This window comes from Dromiciops gliroides, chromosome 2 (genome assembly GCF_019393635.1).
Source record: "Dromiciops gliroides isolate mDroGli1 chromosome 2, mDroGli1.pri, whole genome shotgun sequence".
Lineage (NCBI taxonomy): Eukaryota > Metazoa > Chordata > Mammalia > Microbiotheria > Microbiotheriidae > Dromiciops > Dromiciops gliroides.
Genome location: NC_057862.1, coordinates 681696082 through 681714409, shown reverse-complemented (window position 1 = coordinate 681714409; position 18328 = coordinate 681696082). Strand labels below are relative to the sequence as shown.

The following is an 18328-nucleotide window of genomic DNA, read 5'->3' as shown; positions in this document are numbered from 1 at the left end:
TTTCGGTTCCTAATTTGATGGGGATGGCAGGGAAAGACAGAGAGGAGCTGAGGAAAGATAGAATTGCGAGGTTGTAAGAGTTCTGTTAGCAATCTTTCCCTTTCTATATTTCAATAAATCCTTAACATCTGAACTCGTTTTATCAGTGATTTTAGTCAGTTTCCCCCAAAACTGGGGGAACAGATTAGAACCAACATTTAGAATTTTAAATTACACACTAGTAAGTGTTAAGTGTCTGAGGCCAGATTTGAACTTAGGTCCTCCTGAATCCAGGGTTGGTGCTTTATCCACTGTGCCACCTAGCTGCCCCTGAAAAAGAAATTAGTGACTAAAAAAATGAATCCAGTGCTTTCTCCAGAACACAATGTTGTAGAGAATGGAGCCTCCTGCTTGTGAATGACACTGTGCTGGTTGGACCCTGCACTGGGATATTTTGGAGCCTCTTGGAAGAAATCTGTAACCATTAAAAAAGTCTTACCTAAGCATTTGCAAACCAAGGAAATAAACCAATTGGATGAAATAGCACATGCTGTAAAGACTGTGGTTTAAGTTAGATGGACAGTCTAAAGGGCTGATCTATTTGTGTGTGTGCACAAATATTTATACATATACACTTATATACACAAATGACTAAAGGGAATTTGATTTACAAGATAAGTCGGGACATAGTGGGAGAGCATTTAGCTATCTGTTTCTGACAGACACTGAAAATGGACAAGAATTGGGCTCAGATTTAATTTGGAGATTATAAATCCAACAGCTTGGATTTACTTTAGGAAACTGCAAAGCTCCTTCAGTAATTCCAGTATTCTGCCAGGAACAAAGACACACTTTTTTAATACCACCAATTAGACTGCCTACCCTATTGAAGGTCTAGGGAGATGTGCTGATCTCACTGTTGTATGCTTATGGAACCTGGACAGTTTACCAGTGCCATGCCAGGAAACTGAATTACATCCATTTGAATTGTCATAGGAAGATTCTGATAACCACTTGGCAGGAAAAGATACCAGCCACCCAGGTACTCTCTTGATCTAAACTGCCAAGCACTCAAATTCTACTCCAGAGAGCACAACTCTAATGGGCTTGCCATGTTTTTTGAATGCCAAATGTATACTTGACTAAAAGACTATTTTATGAAGAACTCACAGAAAGCAATTGCTCACATAGTGGTCAGAAAAAGTGATTTAAGGACACTATCAAGGTCTCTCTTAAGGACTTTGGAATTGATTACATGACATGGGAGACACTGGCACAGGACCACCCAGTATAGTGTGCCCTCATCAGAGAAGGTACTATGCTCTATGAGCAAAGCAGAATTGAAGTAGCTCAAAAGAAATGTGAGATGCACAAATTTAGGCCAGACCCAAATGGTCACATGGCTTATTTGTGCCCAACCTGTGGTAGAACATTCTGAACTATATTAGTCTGATCAGCCACAGTTGGATACACTGTAACTTTACTCTAACATAGTGATGTCATTTTTGAAAATGAAGGACAACAGCCCTTTTCCTCTCCTGCTACTCGATGAGCTGGCCACTGCCATGAAGGACCCTGTAACCATCAAAATCAGGAAGTTCATTACAAACACACTTCTTCAGTGTAAACAGATGGTTATAGAAGTCCTTCATTCTGGAGAGGCCACAGTGTCCAAGACTGAAATGCGAGAAAAACTGGCCAAGATGCACAAGACAATTCCAGATGTCATTTTTGCCTTTGGATTCAGCACCCATTTTGGTGGTGGCAAAACAATAGACTTTGGCATGATTTATGATTCCCTTGACTATGCAAAGAAAAATGTACCAAAGCATAGACTTGAAAGGCATGGCCTGTATGAGAAGAAAAAACATCAAGAAAGCAGCAAAAGGAATTCAAGAACAGAATGAAGAAAGTCAGGGGTACTGCAAAGGCAAGTGTTGGTGCTGCCAAAAAGAAGGAATAAAAGGTACTATGGAGGATATTTATCCATGAAGATATGGATTTTTCATCAGAGCATAAATAAATTATGTTAAAAAAAATAAAATGAAGGACAACAACCAACCAGCCTACTGGTGGTATTCATTGGATGAGAGACATGGTATACAACATAGTCTCTGAGGAACTTTTAAGTTGAGTCAAAGGTCATGGAGTGGTATATAGTGGGTGTGATTAGACTGTAACATCATTACTACTTCTAATAGCAAATAGGATTTATGCAGAACTTTAAGGTTAGTAAAGGACTTTATAAATATCATCTCTTTTCATCCTCATAACTCTATAAAGTAGGTGCTATTAGCATCCCAATTTTATAGATGAGGAAATTGAGGCAGTTATGTGAGTTATCCAGGGTTATACAGTAAGTATATGAGGCAGGATCGAAAATCAGGTCTTGCTTCTAGGTTTATAACTCTAAGTACTCCATCACCTAGCTGCCATAAAAGTAAAAATGCTAGCCCTTCCTTATGTGAACTGTTTTTTTTCTTAATGGAAGGAGAAGAACAAATATATTTGTCTAGGGATCATCAATTAAATTACCTTGAGTCATTTAATCTCTCGGCTTTAATTTCCTTGTGTGTAAAATGGGAGTAATAATGATATCTATTTCAAAGGGTCTTTATGAGGTCTAAATAAGATATTAACCCAGCGTGCTACATAAGTGCCAGTTACTCTTATTGAGGATTTCCTGTGCATCTGAGTTAATTTCTTTTGCCTTCTCATCCCTTCTCTCCCCATCAAAGTTAGTTCTTGTGTCTTCAGGATTTCCATTTTGGGACCTTCTCCTCTGTCCTAGACTGACTTCCCCTTTTGAACTTGAATCCCTTTTAACTTTATTCCTAGTGGAAAGCCTTAGAGTCAAGATTAGGATCTCTTTTTGGGCATGACTAATGCTGGGATTTGTTTTGTTTATGTGTGTGCATCTGTGTTTGTATATATATATATATATATATATATATATATATATATATATATATATATATGTATACACACACCCACCCCCCCCACACATATATATCTGTTGTTTTTGTTGTTATTGTTGCAGGGCAATGAGTGTTAAGTGACACCCAGGGTTACACAGCTAGTAAGTGTCAAGTGTTTGAGGCTGGACTTGAACTCAGGTCCTCCTGAATCGAGGACCAGTGCTTTATCCACTGCACCATCAAGCTGCCCCACTGTCTATGCATATTTGTTACAAGAATTGCATTGGTGTAGGACATGGAAGGGAGAGAAAACATTTTTGTTAATTGAAAAATAAGAAATTACATAAAATAGAATTTTAATTCATGGGATCCCAGCTATCCTTTATTTGAACCCTTTGAAATCTATTCTCCCCACATCTAGAATGCACCTTAAATTATGCCTATTCTTCTTAACTATCACAAACTTTGAGGGAGTAGGCCTACATTCCCCCTAAATTTTCTCATTATTTTTACCTGTTAAACAATTCCAATAGAATAGATATTTCTTTAGGACAGCGACTATTTCCCCCCTTCTTTGTCTTTTCTTCTTCTTTGAATTCTTCAGTTTCCATACAAATCATGCTTCTTTCATTCTTCTCTCTTCACCTCCTCAGACCCTCTTCCTAGAGTGTACCTTTACTTCCCATTCTTCAATTTCTCCTTAAATTCTTTCCAATATTTCTCCCCAAGTTCAGAATCTGGCATTATTTATAGCTCCAAAATCCCTCTTCACAATTCCTTATCCTCCTCTTCCTCTTTTGTCAGCTCATCCTTATTCTCCTTTTTCTGATGCAATATCTTTTTCTATTAAAAGTGGGAAAAATGACATTATATTCAATAGCCAATCATATAACATGACCTCTAGATGTTAAACATTGTGTTTTACTTAGAGAAGAAAAAAAGTAAAAGAAAATGCCATTGAGAAGTTCTGTTCTGATTTGAAGATTCTTTTTCTTTCTCTTTTTTTACTTCTATTATTTACTTGTCAAGTGGAGTTTTCCCTTCCTGGAGCTGATCCCCTGGGAAGTCAGCAATGCTGGATGTAACCAGGACCTTGCAAATTGCCTCCCAATCCCACTCTTTGCTAATTTAGCAAAGCTATTAAATCTTCTATTAATTCTTTTTCCCTACTATCCTTGCTCAGGAGTTAGATTTACAAGCTACCTGAAAATACCCCTTGAGGACCAGAGAAAGATCTTGAATCTTGTTCAAATGAAGAAATGCTATGTATCTGATGTACTTGAAGATCCTTAAAGAAAAGTCAGGGATGGGGTGTGTGTGTGTGTGTGTGTGTGTGTGTGTGTGTGTGTGTGTGTGTGTGGTGATTTGATGGATAAATCACACTCTGGTATGGTAGGTTCTGAAAGGTGTTAGCTTGGGGACACATGTTGGGGAAAGTGTAAAGGGAGGCCTGGGAATTGTGCTTATCAGGAGGAAGGAGTGTGCTCTCTTGGATGTTGGAACCTTTGGACAAAGCCTCTGCTTTTATGCAGGTAGAGTTTTGATAAATTGAGCAGCCAACTTAATCTTTTTTATTAAACCAAATGAAAAACTGTATGTCTGACAAGGATTCATAGATTTTGGAACTTCACCGAGTCTGCCCCAATACTTAGGATTTCAACTGGAAACATATCTATGGCAAAAAACTACCTCGGGGGCAGGTAGGTGGTGCAGTCGATAGAGCATAGGCCCTGGATTCAGGAGGACCTGAGTTCAAATCCGGCCTCAGACACTTGACGCTTACTAGCTGTGTGATCCTGGGCAAGTCACTTAACCCCCATTGCCCTGCAAAAAAAATAAAAACAAAGCAAAACAAAACCAAAACAAAACCAAATCAAAAACAAAAACAAACCCACAAAACCCCCAAACAAACCACCGTGTGTTCTCTTGTCAGTTCTATTGGCCAAGTTATCTCCTCTTGTCCTCATTTTTTGTTTCCTTAAATGAAATTCCATAGGGCCCTTCAGGCATTTGAAAAGCAGTTAAATATTATATTATTGGGGGTTGGCAGTAGGGACAAGGGATCTTTATTTGTCAATGACTCCAATTCACTGATTGATTCAGGCTTCAAAGCTCTGGGAGGGCAATGAGTAGTTGAGACATGCCTAACAAAATAGAATCTTTTTGGTCTTTGGAGCCTGGATTCTTTCATCTCTCAGCAGACCCTTTAGTGGACATAATCTTGATATACTCTTGAGGTTCCCATATTTTGGGGAGGGAGAAGAGTGATCATACCAGGCTCAGTCTTAATTTTTGGATAATCAATTAAAGTAGATAGGTGCAAGGGAAAGAACTCTAGACATAGAGGTATGAAACTTGGGTTCAAGTCCTGGTTCTGACCCTTAGTAGATGTGTGTCCTGGAGCAAGTCCCTGCATGTCTGAATCTTTTTCATTGTTTATGAAGTTTGTCTCACTGTGAAGATTAAATTATGTGAGGAGAAAGGCTGTGAAATGTAGGGTGAGGTTATTATGCTGAGAGTGTATTTTGACTCTTCAATCAGCCTTGGATGAAAAAGAATGCCTTAGAGAAAGGAAGCAACAAGGGATACAGAGAGTCCAAAAATCAAATGGAAAGCCATTCCTGTTGATGAAACAAAAGTGAGCATCAGTAGCATTCATGACCTTTGCCCTCTATCTCACAAAGGGCTGACCTTTTTTTCCTGTGTTCCTTAATGTCCTCTTCTAAGTGAAAGCTTACCTCTGCCACCCCAGCCACCAGGATGGGCCGACTTGAGAATAGGACATTTGGGGGTATGGCATATTTTGTGAATATTCCTTCAGTTCTCACTGGATCACAGAATGTCTGGAATCAAATTCAATTTGACCAAAAAAGGCATTAAGTATCTATTAGATAAAACAATGCTTGTAGTCAAAGAGCATACCTTCTGTCTGGAAGAAAGAGGAATACAGCATGTACAAAGCCAAGTAAGTACAGACCCTATAAAAAGTAATGAAAAGGAATTTCAGGTGGGAGAAGGCAGAGCAGGTGGGAGATACAGAAAAAGTCTCTTCTAGGAGATTGCCACCAAACCATTCTTGGAAGTATAATTGGGTGCTCATCAGTGCATAGTCACTTGAGCATGGGAACGCCTGGACTTGAAAACTCAGCTTTTCTCCTCCCTAAAGGAGAAAGAACAAGCAGGCAGATTGGGGTTAAGATTATGTCACAGGCTGTCCCTCTCCTTTCTGCTCCATTGCTCTTCCCACACACCAGTACCTGGATTCTGTCCCTTGACCATTGCACAGGGGATAGAGCAATGGGCTGGAATTTAGGAAGACTCACTTTCATGAGTTCAAATTTAGCTTCAGAGACTTACTAACTGTGTGATGCTAAGCAAGTCACTTAACCCTGTCTGCCTCAGTTTTCTCATCTGTAAAATGAGCTGGAGAAGAAAATGGTAAAACAATCCAGTATCTTTGTCAAGGAAACCCCAAATGGAGTCACAAAGATTTGGACATGACAGAAACAACTGAAAAATAAATAGTTCTCCCAGCTCTAATTGTGATGAAATACTATTGTCTTATAAGAAATGACAAACAGATTACTTTCAGAAAAACCTTTTATGAACTGATTCAAACTGAAGACAACAGAACCAGGAGAACATTGTACATAGTAACAGAAATATTGAATGATGATCAACTGTGAATGACTTAGCACACACAGAGACATGGTGTCCTTTCCTGGTGATTTCTCCCACTCCTGTTCCTCAGTTCTTTTGTCCTAGCACTGGGCTTTCAGAGCCTCTTTTCCCTTGTCGAGCCTCTTTTCCCTTGTAGTTCAGAATTGTGTAGCACTTGTGCTTCCAGGTTACAGCCCCTGCTAACTTTTTCTCCTGAAGGACTGTGGTCAGGCTATCTATTAATGCCCAGAAAACTTTTGTAGCTTGGAGTCAGGGTTTCCATAGGACTGGAAAGAGAGGAGGGCCTGGTTGTAAGAAAGAGTTTTGTTTTAAGCCTGTGTTGTGTCCATGGGTTTGCTTGCGTGGTCTTATTGCTGGTAGCCTGGGAAGTGGAGTTGGGCTACTGAATGAGTTCAGTATCACTAGCCATTAGTTCATGGGGTTTTTAAACCTTCTTATTCTTGGTGTTCTAGAACATAAAGGCAGATGAAATTGCATTATGTTTGGTGCATAATTTCTTTTTTGGAGAGGTTTGAGAGGTCATGGGGATTAGCGAAAACACCTAGTCCAGCATTTTGTGGTTTGTGTGATACAGAAGTCTCACTTAGTTTTTACAAAGGGATATTGACTTACAAAGAATAGCAAGTATAGAAGTGGAAGACAGTAGAGACCTGGTCTTTGTATTTAGTTAGGGAAAATTGTGAGATTTAAAATTGGATACTAGAGCATTAACCTCCCCTTTTAACTGTTTCCCTTATTTATCTCCCAGACTAGTAAATGGAAGAAGCTTCTGGTCTCTAGTTAGATCTTTTCTTGTTTGGAAATTACAAGGTGATGTTGATTAGAAGGATAGGAAAGTAGAAATACAAAAAAAATAGTCTTAAGTCTAAGCTTAGTCTATATTCCATATAAAACTCACCAAAAACCCAAGGCCACCTTTGCGGGGGAGAGCCGAGTCAAGCACGTGCTGCTACGGCAAGCTGGGCCGAGTCCAACCTCCTTCAGCCTCTGTGTGTGCAGTGCAGCCAGCAGACAAGGAGAGCTGAAAAGAGATCTCACTTCCGTTCTCTCCTTGCCTTTTAAGCTTGCACCCCGGAAGTGGAGTGCTTAGCAGCCGGACTGGTGTGCGTAGCCCATGCACGGCCGTTGGTCTCCTCCCTGAAAGGGTGGTCCTTCAAAGACTGGCGTACTTTTTACCACAAAATGGAAGATGAATTAGCCTTGTCCTGCTTGGCACCAGAGGATCCCAGAACCAGGAGCAGTAGGTGGAAGTATCAAAAAATAAAAAAAATAGTCTTATAGTAGGAAAAAAAAAACACCATGAATAATCAGAGCTAACCACAAACACTATGGGCTGATTTGAGTGACTATGGGTTCTCTTTCACTATGGGTCTTTAAGAAGGCTAGTTGACCCCTGGCTAGTCATGAAGCAGATGGGATTCATATTCGATATGAATTGGACTACTTGGTTTCTGAGATACCTTCTTACTCTAACAGCTTCTTGTTCTATTACTTTAATTCTCCTTTCACAGGTTGTTCTCACGCTAAATTCTAAAATTCTTCCTCATAATTCTGTCAGATAACTGATACAAGTGTGACTACTCCTATTTTAAGGTGGGGAAACTAAGACTCAGAAAGCTATAGCTATCCAGTGTGTCAAAGTGCAACTTGAACCCAGAACATGAACAGTCTTATTTCTGTGAAAATTTCACCATGATGTTTGGCATTTTTAGTACAGAACAGCATGTTAGCTCCAACCCCATCCTGTTGTCTTATGTGAGTGAATGAAGGGAGCCTTTTTTCTCTTCTTCCAGGATCCCATACGGCACTTTTCACCTAAGTGTTAGAGCCAGCTCTTCATGTGAAAGATGGCTTTGATAGAAAAGGAAATAGGGTTTTCCCACAGTAATGGTCTCCAGGGGCTTTCAGAGCCTCAGCTCTGGTCCCAGTGACCTGTACAAACTATCCTGCTCAGATTAGAAATGCTTCCTATGGAGTATGTTATGGGCAGTATTTTTAGCAGTTATTGATTTCACACAGGGCATATCCCAGGTGATCTATTTTCCTTCATTCATATGCACTTGAAAGCATTTTCTTCTGGCTGAAAGGTAGGAAAAATCTACACTGAAAAGGATATCAGAAAACTATGGTTCTAGTTCCAACTTTTCCACGTACCAGCTGTGCCAGCCTCAGTTTTCTCTTGTGCAATACATAGGAATGTAATGAGGTGATTTATTGCATACTTTCCACCTCAAAAACAGAATCATTCCATGACTGATGCAGGGTACATGGACAAAGCCCTTTTTCATTCAGAGGCATATCAGGGATGGCATGTAGATCAAAACAGAGAGTGATTATTGAATAAGCATGAGTTCAGGGCTGGATCCTAAGGAATTCTACTAACCTAACCTTTGGGTTTAAACTTATGTAACTTACTCAAGACTGGCCCATTTGTAAGAACCACCCGCTCACTTTATCTGAATAGAAAAGATCTAGAATCTTCTGGCTAGTCTCTAGTGACCCTGTGTTGCAGTAGTCTCCCTGGGAGTAATCTCACTGAGTTCAGAAGTTTTGTGTCCATGTCTCAATGCATATAGAGGTCTTTAAGGAAGTTAGAAATTATTCATCCCCCCCCCTCTCTTTTGGGTGGGACAATGAGGGTTAAGTGACTTGCCCAGGTTTACACAGCTAGTAAGTGCCAAGTTTCTGAGGCCAGGCTTGAACTCAGGTCCCCCTGAATCCAGGGCAAGTGCTTTATCCATTGCACCACCTAGTTGCCCCTGTTATTCAACTCTCTAGAAAAGAGAGTGAGTTATTGTTATTCTTTTGGAAAAGCCTTGAACTGAGAGTCTATAGAAAACTAGAAAATGTATATGTCCCCTTTTGGTGTGAATGCATGCATATGCTATAGTATATAGTATAATATATATATATGAATATATATATATATAGTATAGGAAATAATATATATGTATATATGTGTGGGTATGTATGTATATATGTATATCTATATCTATACTATATATATGGGACTTTCTGTCCCATAGAGATACAACACCTTAAGCCTTTTTTCTACTATCCATATAGTTTCCTATCCATATAGTAGTACATAGGCAATGTGACTTGAGGTCAGGAAGACCTGGGTTCAAATCCTTTCCCAGATACATACTACCTGTGTGATCCTGGGTAAGTCACTGAAGTTTTCTGGCCCATTTCTTCATATGTAAAATGAGGGGGTTGAATAGATAATAACCTCTGGGATCTCTTCTAGGTCTCTAATCCAATGAAGATCTGACAAGATTCCTTAATCGTTGCAAAAAAAGATCCTTTTGTTCAGCAATTCTATTATCAATATTAAACAAGATGCAAAACAAATTAATGCTACTACAAGAGAATTTATTAAGCATCTGTTATATACCAGGTGTCTCAAAGTCATTATAAAGACAAAGACAAAAATAAAATCATTTCTACACTCAAGAAGCTTGCATTATACTGGATAGATACACCATGCATGCAAGAGAGATGGTAGCATTGTATACAGGGTGTCTTGAATATCTCAGTGCAGTTTTTTGTTTTTGTTTTTTTTTTAGTGAGGCAATTGGGGTTAAGTGACTTGCCCAGGGTCACACAGCTAGTAAGTGTTAAGTGTCTGAGGCCGAATTTGAACTCAGGTCCTCCCGACTCCAGGGCCGGTGCTTTATCCACTGCTCCGCCTAGCTGCCCCATCTCAGTGCAGTTTTAAGCTTCATTACCTTCAATAGCTGAAAACTGCTGTAAGATGTTTGGGATACCCTGTGGTAGGGAGATATATTTATAAGAAGAAATACAGAAACATAGTGGAGAACATGTGAGTGAAGTTCATAACAGGATGTGATATTATTGCTTAGTTATTCTACCCACCACTAGAACAGAAAGAGGATATAGAGGAGAACCTGGGAAACAAATCACTAATCTGCTGGAGAGGGGTCATAGAGCATTGGCGGGTGACATTATTCATCCTGATATTAGGTGAAGGTCTTGCTTGGCAAGAAACAAAGCAGCTAAGATTTCTTCACTTATCTTAATGCAAATTTCATTATTAAAAAGGTAGAAAAACCAACCAAAGGAAATTGTATTCTCGAACTCATTCTCATTAATAGGAAGGAACTAATTACTGTGGTGAGAATGTTAGAACTCCAGAGGGGAAGTGATCTATCACTCCTAGATCTGTGAAAAAGAAAGAAAAGAAAGCCAGGCACAATCTGCCATGGATCCTTGACATAGATAGAGCAGACTTCCCATTGGAAAATTCATTGGAAGTTTAGGAACTGTCTTAGGGACTAAAATTCTTTGAAGTAAGTGAGTGAAAAAGGAATAGAAATCTCTCAAGAATGAAATTCTGAATAAGGAAAGAAAGAAGTCTTTAAGTCTATTTTATGCCAGGCACTCTACTAAGTCTTTTATAACTATTATCTCATTTGCACCTCATAATATACAGGGGGCCATATGTGCTATTATTATTCCCATTTTGTAGTTAAGAAAACTAAGGAAGGCAGAGGTTCAGTGACTTGACCATGGTGAAAAATCTGGTAATTGTCTAAGGTTAGATTTAAACTCATGTCTTCCTGACTTCAGTTACAGTGTTCTATCTATTGAAACATCCAACTAGGAACCACACAGCACAAAGGAGACCAATTTTGTTAAGAATAACAACTTGTTGGAGGCAAAGCCAAGATAGCAGAGGAAAGGCAGTAAACACTCAGAGTTCCTGACACAATTACTCAAAAAAACCCAAAACACCACCAAAAACCAATCTTCAAACCTAGCCAGAAAACAACTAGAGCAGCATAACCCAGAAAAAGATGGCTGAGATCATTTTCCAGTCAAAGATGGCTTGGAGGTTTGGCAGAAGGGGGAGCCAGGCTAGAAGTGGAGTCCAGCCCTGTGATCGAGCCAACATAGATACAGCCCCAGGCAGGCTGCATCAGAGAAACTTACCCCCAGCCTCCAAATAAGCTGCAGTGCCTGCATTTTCTGGAGCTAAGCTCATAGTCTGGTGAGAAGGCTGAACAGCTAGCCAGGGCTGGGGAGAGTGTACAGGGGTGTATGCAGGAGTTAATGGGAGATTTGGATGTACTACCCCATCAGGGAACCAGGAAGAAACCTTGAGTGGTGGTGGCCTAAGTGGGGGAAGGGTGCAGGCTTGTCGGAGCTACCAACCATGGTACATAAAATTTTGCTGCCTGATCGATTGTCAAGTTGGCCTGGGGTTATCTATGGACCAGAGAAAGGACCAGTTGAGTGAAGAAACTGCCCCTCATTAAATCATAACACCTGGGACCCTCTTAAGCTTTGGACAATATATCATTTAAGTAAGATCCCACATTAAGAAGGAGTTAAAAGTAAAGTGAAAGACAGGAAGAATGAGCAAGCAGAGAAAGTTGCAAACCATAGAAAAGCTTCTTTACTGACAAGGAAGATCAAGGTGCAACCTCAGAAGGGGATAGCAATGTCAGGCCTCCTACATCCAAAGCTTCTAAGAAAAAATCTGAGTTGTTCTGAGGCTATAGTGGTGCTCAAAAAAGGCTCTTGAAGATAAAGTTAGAGAGGTAGAGGAAAAAATAGAAAGATAAATGAAGGTGATGCAGGAAAGATATGAGAAAAAAGTCAACAGCTTGAAAAGCCAAATGGAAAAGGAGATAGAAAAGCTCTCTGACAAAAATAATTGCCTAAGAATTAGGATTGAACAAATGGAGCCTAGTGACTTTATGAGAAGCCAAGACACAATAAAGCAAATTCACATAAAAAAAAATAGAGGACAATGTGAAATATCTGCTTGGAAAAACTGCTGACCTGGAAAATAGATCCAGGAGAGATAATTTGAAAGTCATTGCACTACCTGAAAACTATGATCAAGGAAAGAACTTCCCAGAAATTGTCAAGGAAAATTGCCCTGATATTCTAGAAGCAGAAGGCAAATTAGTAATTGAAATAATCCACCAATAACCTCCTGAAAGAGATCCCAAAAGGAAAACTTCCAGGAATATTATAGCCAAAATCCAGTGCTCCCAGGTTAAGAAGAAAATATTCCAAGCAGCCAGAAAGAAGGAATTCAAATACTGTGCAGCTACAGTAAGGATAGCACAGTATCTAGCAGGTTGCACATTAAAGGACCAGAGGGCATGGAATATAATATTTCAGAGGGCAAAGGAATTGGGTTTACAACTAAAAATCACCTACCCAGCAAAACTGAGTAAAGCTTTCAGGCCAAAAAATGTGACTCCAATGAAAAAGAGGACTTTCAGGTATTTGTGATTAAAAGACCTGAACTGAATAGAAAATTTGACTTTCAAATGAAGACCCTAGATATGCACAAAAAGATAAACAAGAAAAAAGAAATATTCACTTTTCTATAGTACCTTAAACTTGACAAATAATTTTCTTCCCAATAGCCCAGCAAAGAAGGTGCCATACATTTTGCCATTTTACTGTTTCCCTCCTTCCTATTCCCTTCCCATGATATTTACTCTATTTTCTATCTTCTTTTACTGTATTCCTCCTCAAAAGTGTTTTGCTTCTGACTGCCTCCCCCCTGCTCTGCCCTCCCTTCTTTCACCCTTCCCTCCTTAGATGTTAAAAGGTTAAACTGTTTACATTACTACATGGGAAGATGATATGTTTAAATAATAAGAGCCTTCTGAGTATTAGGGAAGATGATAGGAATAAATTTAGACAGAGGGCACAGGTGGGAATTTATTATGAAAGAATACTACCTGTAAAGCATTTATTTCTTTGTTTCTCTCTTTTTCGGGGGCGTGGTGGTAGGAGTTGGTGAGTGTCTCGTGTCTGAAGCTGAATTTGGGCTCGGGTCCTCCTGGGTCCAGGGTGAGTGCTTTGTCCGTTGTGTCACCTAGCTGCCCCATGATGACATCTTTGGGGTAAAATTGAAGGGGGATAGGAGTACACTGGGAGAGGAGATAGGGGAGTGGGAGAATCGGGTGAAATCTCACATGAAAGAAACATGAAAGGGCTTATGAAGAGGAGGGAGAGATGGTGAAGGTGTGGGGAAGTGGAGCCTTAGACACAACAGAATTAGCTCAAAGACTTTAGTCTCATCAGAGTTGGCTCAAGGAGGAAATAACATACACAAGCAACTGGATGGAGTACTCTATCTAACCCATCAGCAAAGTAGGAGGCTAAGGGGATAAGGAGGGAAGGGTGAAAGAAGGGAGGGCAAAGCAGGGGAGGTTGCAATCAGAAGCAAAATACTTTTGAGGAGGAATAGGGTAAAAGAAGATAGAAAATAGAATAAATATCATGGGGAAGGGAATAGGTTGGAGGGAAATAGTTGTGATGATTGATTATAATGGCAAAATGTATGGTACCTACTTTGCTGGGCTATTGAGAAGAAAATTCTTTGTCAAGTTCAAGGTACTATATAGAAGTTCTGAAGAACAGGATGCTATCAGAAAAACCTGGAAAGACCTACATGAACTGAAACAGAGTGAAATGTACTGTATACAAAATAACATCAATAGTGTAAGATGATCTGCTGTGAAGGTTATTTTCAGCAATGCAGTGATCCAATATAAATCTGAAAGACTTATGAAAATTGCAATCCATTTAGAGAGAAAGAACTGATGGTATCTGAAAACATATTGAAGCATAATTTTTTGATAGTTCCTTAATCTGAAGTTTTGTTTTTGTCTGGTTTCTTTCACAATCTGAGTAATAGGGAGATGTTTTCCACGATTACTCATGTATAACTTATATTGAATTGCTTGAGTTATCGGGAGTGGAGGGTGGAGAGGAAGGGAGGAAGAGAATTTGGAAGACAAATTTTTAAACATTGAGGTCAAAAGTAGAAACAGTATGGTTCAATCTGCATTCATAATCCACAGTTTTTTTTTTTGGATGTTGAGAACATTTTCTATCACGAAATTCTTTGAAATTGTTTTGGATCATTGCATTGCTAAAAAGAGTCAACTCTATCACCACTGTTCATCACACAATGTTTCTGTTACTGTGTACAATGTTCTCTTGGTTCTGCTCCTCTCAGTCAGCATCAGTTCATGTAAGTCCTTCCAGGTTTCTCTGAACTCCTCCTGCTCATCATTACTTTTCACATTGATTTTTAAAAACTTTGTGTTCTAAATTTTCTTCCTCCCCTCCTCAACACTCCATATGAAATCCAGCAATTCAATATAAGTAATACATGTGCACTTATGCAAAATATCTTCTTATTAATATGGTTGTGAAAGAAAATAGACAAAATACCTTTAGAAAGCAGAGCTAAAAATAAAATTATACTTCAATCTATATTCAGATATCATAAATTGTTCCTCTGTTGATGACTTGCATTTTTCATATGTCCTTTTGATATCATCCTGCTCATCATTTCTTTCACAGTTACTATTGCTAACTGTATTACCCTCCATCTTATTCCCTCCCCTTGATATTTACTCTTTCTATCTTTCTTCCCGCTATTCCTCCTCAAATGTGTTTTGTTTTTTACTGACCCCTCCGACTATCTGCCCTTCCTTCCTTCTCCTCCCTCCATCTCCTTCCCTTCCCACTTTCCCTCAGGGCACAATATATTACTATAACCACCTGCTTGTGTATGTTATTCCCGCTTTGAGTCAATTCTGATGAGAGTAAGGTTCACTCACTCCTCCACTCCTTCCCCATCTTCCCCCCTCTCCACTCCATAAGCTTCTTCTTGTTTCTTTTATGTGAGTTACTTTCCCCCTGTCTACCTCTCCCTTTCCATTTCTTCCAGTTCATTGGTCTACTTTTGGGCTGTGTTTTCCTTTTTTTTTTTTTTTTGAAGTTTTCCCCTTGTTCTTTGATTCTTCTTTCACAATATGAATAATGCAGAAAAAAAAGAAATGATGATCAGGATGCTATCAGAAAAACCTGGAAAGACATACATGAGCTGATGTAAAGTGAAATGTACTGTATATGAAATAACAGCAATATTGTAAGATGATCTGTTGTAAATGACAATTATTTTCAACAATGCAATGATCCTAGAAAACTTTGAAGGATTTATGAAAAATGTAGTGCAACTACAGAGAAAGAACTGATGATATCTGAATATAGACTAAAGTATATTTTTTGTTTTTTCTAAAGTTTCTTTCGTCTGTTTTCTTTCACAACCTGACTAATGTGGAAATGTTTTTCATGACTGCACATGTATAACTCACATTGAATTGCTTGAGTTCTTAAGGGGAGTGGGGAGGAATGGGGGAAGAGAATTTGGAACACAAAGTTTTAAAAATTGGTGTTTAAATTTTGTTTTTACATGTAACTTGGGGAAACATTCTAAATAAAGAAAACAAAAAAATGAAGTCAAAATTTGTTTTTACAAGTAATTTGGAAAATAAAATTCTAAACAGAAAAAAAATAATAACAAGTTGTTGGGGCAGCCAGGTGGCACAGTGGATAATGCACTGACCCTGGATTCAGGATGATCTGAGTTCAAATCAGGCCTCAGACACTTGGCACTTACTAGCTGTGTGACCCTGGCTGGGCAAGTCACTTAATCCTAATTGCCCCACAAACAAACAAATGAACAAAAAAACAAAAATAAAAGAATAAGAAGTTGTCCAAAAGATTTAGAGCTGGAAGAGAATCAAAGCCATTGGATCAATTCCCCTCAATTTAAAGATGAAGAAACAGAGATAGAGATAGGATAATTGACTTGGCAATAGTCACAACTAGTAAGCATTTGACAAAAAGATTTGAATCCAAGTATTCCTGACTCAATTCATCACACTGCCTCTGTGAACCAATATGGATACATAGAAAATAAAACTACTAACACAAGTTTTTAAAGACATGTTTAGAAAATAGCATTCATCTTATGTGATAAACATTAAAGTCTGGCAAAGTCATGTATGATTAGCATCAAGAGTGTTAAAACAGAATAAACTGAAGCAGGTTTGGAAAACAAGGACAACAAAATATTTTGGGTCTTTAAAAAATCTATATTGGAGAAAAGAGGCAGGTCAATGAAGGCATAGGGCTGCTCTTTGGGGAAGATGGGATGATGATAATTCGTGACAAAGTGAGAAAGAGAAAGCAAAGCTGCTCAAAGTCCATTTTCATTCTAGTTTCTTTGCCAAGCATGATCTTTGATCTAGAGAGTGCAGAATATAAAATGGCTAATAGAGATGTGATACCTCCGATAAATAGTCAGATGGGGATAGATCATATAACGCCCTTGATGAGTTCAAGTTACAGATGGGCTATATCAAAATGTAACAAAATAACTGGGGGATGTGATTGCTGAACCATTGTCCGTGATACTCAAAATATCATTGAAAATGTGACAAGTACCCACAGGACTGGACAAGGGCAAATGATATGATTTTGAAAACAAAAAAAAATAAAAGAGAATTAAAATTTTCAACTATATGCTAATGAGATTGACCTCAATTCTTAGCAGAATTCTAGCACATATTATCAAAAGGATGCAGATACTTAAAAAAAGAAGCAGTTCTCAGAGTGATGCATGTAACCTTTATCAAGAACAAATCATTCCAAACAACCCTCATCATCTTCTTTGGACAATATTAGACCATTGGGTTAAAGATACATAACAGAGCTTTGCTTAGATATTATGAAAGCAATTGGTAAAATCTTTCATGCTGTTCTTGTGAAAAGATGGTGATATATGGGCTAGATGACAGCAGAGTTAGGTGAATTTGTAACTAGTTGAATGGTCATATCCAAGAAGTGACAGGCTTGCTTTGATATTTACCTGGAATGAGGTTCCCAATGCTCAGTTCTTTTTTGGTTGACACTTTTTTATCAGTGATTTGGGTATATATGTATATGTAGATATAGAAAAAATAGCATTCATGCTGGCAAACTATCATATTCACAGATGGCAAATTACTGGGACAGCAAGCTATCAGGTTGGATGCCATAAACCAGAAAGACCCCTTGCAGGGTAGAGCACTAGAGAGAATCTAAAATAAACTCTAATCAAGAGAACCATAAAGTCTCGAGTCAATCAATCAGCTCAGTCTGCTTAATGTCACTTAAAATACTGTAGCCCTAATAATCCAGTCAGGTCAGAACATCTGTTTTGAATCAGTGTATACTAATGTCATCTCTGTTTCTTTTTTGTTGGCATTTTGGTAGCTTTAAATAAAAGCAAGCTAGTTCAAAATCCAGGATTCATGTATCTGGCATTGTAGAAGAGAGAGGTATTCCACTGAGAGGTAATAACTTAGGAGTGGGGGAGATAAGCCTTGACCAAAGGATTACCTTTTGAACTTTAGAGGGTGGGGGAATTTGGACTTCTCACAGGCATCCTAATATCAAACCCAGAAAAACAGTGATTGGAGACAACATCTACATTGGGAGTCAAGGACAAACAAGATGCATTGAAGAAAGGCTGCTTCAGATTTCTTCAAGGAGTCCAGCAGAAAGCTATACCACACCTAAGGGAAACATCTTGAGGGTTCCAGCAAAGCACTCTCAGGACCTGTGAGTTGTGATATGATAAAACTTGAAGGTAACTTAGAGAATATCTAGTCTAACTTCATTCCCTTAATTTTATATATGAAGAGACTGAATTCTATAAAAGTAAGATGATATGCCCAAGGTTACACAGGAAGTAGGCATCAATTTTGAAGGTACATTTTCTGATTCAAAATTAAACAAGCTTTATAATAAACCATGATGAAAAGTAAGGAAAAAATAAAGATAGTTCACTTGGGAGAACAGAAGTCTTAGAAAGTACAAGATATATCTCTTTCAGTTTTAAAAAGTGTCTCTAT

General features: G+C 38.6%; 1 pseudogene; it reads left to right on the top strand.

Annotated features, from left to right (window-relative positions):
• Positions 1-221: 221 nt before the first annotated feature.
• Positions 222-2207, top strand: LOC122742361 (annotated as a pseudogene).
• Positions 2208-18328: the final 16121 nt, after the last annotated feature.